This window comes from Helianthus annuus, chromosome 2 (assembly GCF_002127325.2).
Source record: "Helianthus annuus cultivar XRQ/B chromosome 2, HanXRQr2.0-SUNRISE, whole genome shotgun sequence".
NCBI lineage: Eukaryota > Viridiplantae > Streptophyta > Magnoliopsida > Asterales > Asteraceae > Helianthus > Helianthus annuus.
In genome coordinates, this window is record NC_035434.2 from 28,806,611 (window position 1) to 28,808,781 (window position 2,171).

The 2,171-nt window shown below is 42.2% G+C and overlaps 1 non-coding gene across 1 annotated transcript; it reads right to left on the reverse strand.

Moving 5' to 3' along the window:
* Positions 1-1,597: 1,597 nt before the first annotated feature.
* On the reverse strand, positions 1,598-1,703 carry LOC118489821. Its single transcript, XR_004887834.1, has one exon. It is a non-coding gene; the product is annotated as a small nucleolar RNA R71 (small nucleolar RNA).
* Positions 1,704-2,171: the final 468 nt, after the last annotated feature.

Below are 2,171 nucleotides of genomic sequence, written 5' to 3' on the forward strand. Positions count from 1 at the left end.
TTTTGCAATTAGACTAGTAATCTTAGTTTTACAAATCAAATTAATCAAACCAACTCTTGAAATTTACTTTTATTGCATTTAGTTTAATTTTAGTTAACATAGATAAATCTTCAAATAACACATATTCCACAAACTCCCTGTGTTCGATACCCACTTGCCACTATCTATTTAGTAGTAATTGGATTAAATTTGATTGTGACCACGACATCACGTCAAATTTTGGCGCCGTTGCCGGAGCGTAGTGCGCAACGTGTGTTATTTTTGTTCTTTTTAAGTCTGTTATTTTTCTGGTTTACGCTTGGTGTGTTAGTGTGCAGGTATTTATAGGTGCATGCGTACTAGGAGCTCTCACAAGCTTTCACCATTGGAATTTGATTCGGAAATTGAGCGAATTTTAAGAGGAAACAAAATTTTGCTAAGAGAAAACAGAATCAGTGGTTCACCAACAACACCAACTACACCAATCACAACAATTCGATACATGGATCCACCACCACCACCCACTACGGGTGAACTTATACCACCTTTTATACCATCATCCACTCAACCTTCACCAAATACTACCATGCCTAACACCACTACCGAACCTACTCCACCTCATGATGTTACGCCAACCAACACCACACAACCCATTACCACTCAAGAAGAACCGACCATTACTTTTAACCCTTCTACTACAATTCCACCTCTCACCCATTTCTTCCCAAGTGCGGGTCAATCCTATTCAAACTATACGATAGCACCAAACTCAACTATTGTCCATGCTACTTCTACAATTAGACCATCGAACCAGTCGGGTTTCCAATATTCGACTCTTCCATTTGGGCAATACTCGGGTATAGGGGGAGATGGATATGATGAGGGATATGAGGATTTTGAGGGTTATGATGAAGACGGATATGCCTATGGGGGTGATGGAGATCAAGGGGAGTTTGCTTATGTACAAGGTCAAATTCAAGGAATGCCAAATGTTGGTGGGATTCCACAACAACAACTCATACCCAACATATTCGGCCAAGGCCACAAGGGCCACAAGCGCAACGTCCTATACCATTGCAGCAAGTTCGGCCACAAAATGTACAACCACAATTCCAAAGGCCAATTCAACACCCACCGATGCCACAACAACAGTTTCAACCACCATTCGCACCACAAGGACCTATACAAAGACCAATGGGTCCTATTCGTCCAAGGGGCCGGTTGGGTGTACCAAGAAGGCATCTTAGAGAACATGCGAGAGGCATTGAAGCGCATTTTAGGCCGGTAATTACTCACAATCCTTCACCGGTAGTTATTCCTCACAATAACCAAGGGAGAACATTTGAGGTGAGAACCAATTCATTGCAAAGTTTGCCGAAGTATAAGGGTTTAGCAACAGAGGAGCCTTATTTCCATTTGGAAGCTTATGACTCGATTTGCAACACTCTTGGGAGTCAAGGTTTTTTGGCCGATGATGTCAAGTTGGTATTATTTCAATTTTTTCTAGAAGACAAGGCAAAGAAGTGGTTTTACACTCTACCTTCAGCATCTATTTACACTTGGGCGGAGATGCAACAAATATTTTTAGATGAATTTTACACCGCTCAAAAGACCAATGATGCTAGGAAGGGATTGAGGAGTTTTCAACAACAACAAGGTGAAATGTTTCATGAGGCCTTTGAGCGTTTCAATATGATGATCAAGAATTGCCCTCATCATGGGATTGAGCTTTGGGAATTGATGAATGCCTTCCATGAGGGGTTAAGTGCCGAAGATGCTCGTGATTTAATGTCCATCACAAATGGGACTTTTGGTACAAACTACGAGCATAACGATTGGGAGTTCTTGGAGCAAATGGCAATTACATCAAAACGAAAAGCTCAAGCGTCGAGGAGAGCACGACCGCCCGTTACCCGAACTCAAGTGCATGCGGTCGACGATGGTAATGTACAAACCTCTAACCAAATTTATGATGTTTGTGCTATTTGCAATGAAATAGGGCATGCGGCTGAAAATTACCAAGGAGTGGAAGGGCAATATGAAGAAGTTCATGCGGTGCAAGGTCAAGGAGGGGGTGGTAGAAACTACAGTATGAATTCTAACACTTACCACCCCGGGTTGAGAAACCACCCAAATTTTCGGTACGGGAACCCTTCAAATCAAGCAAACCCGAATTTTCAAGGAAGTCAAGG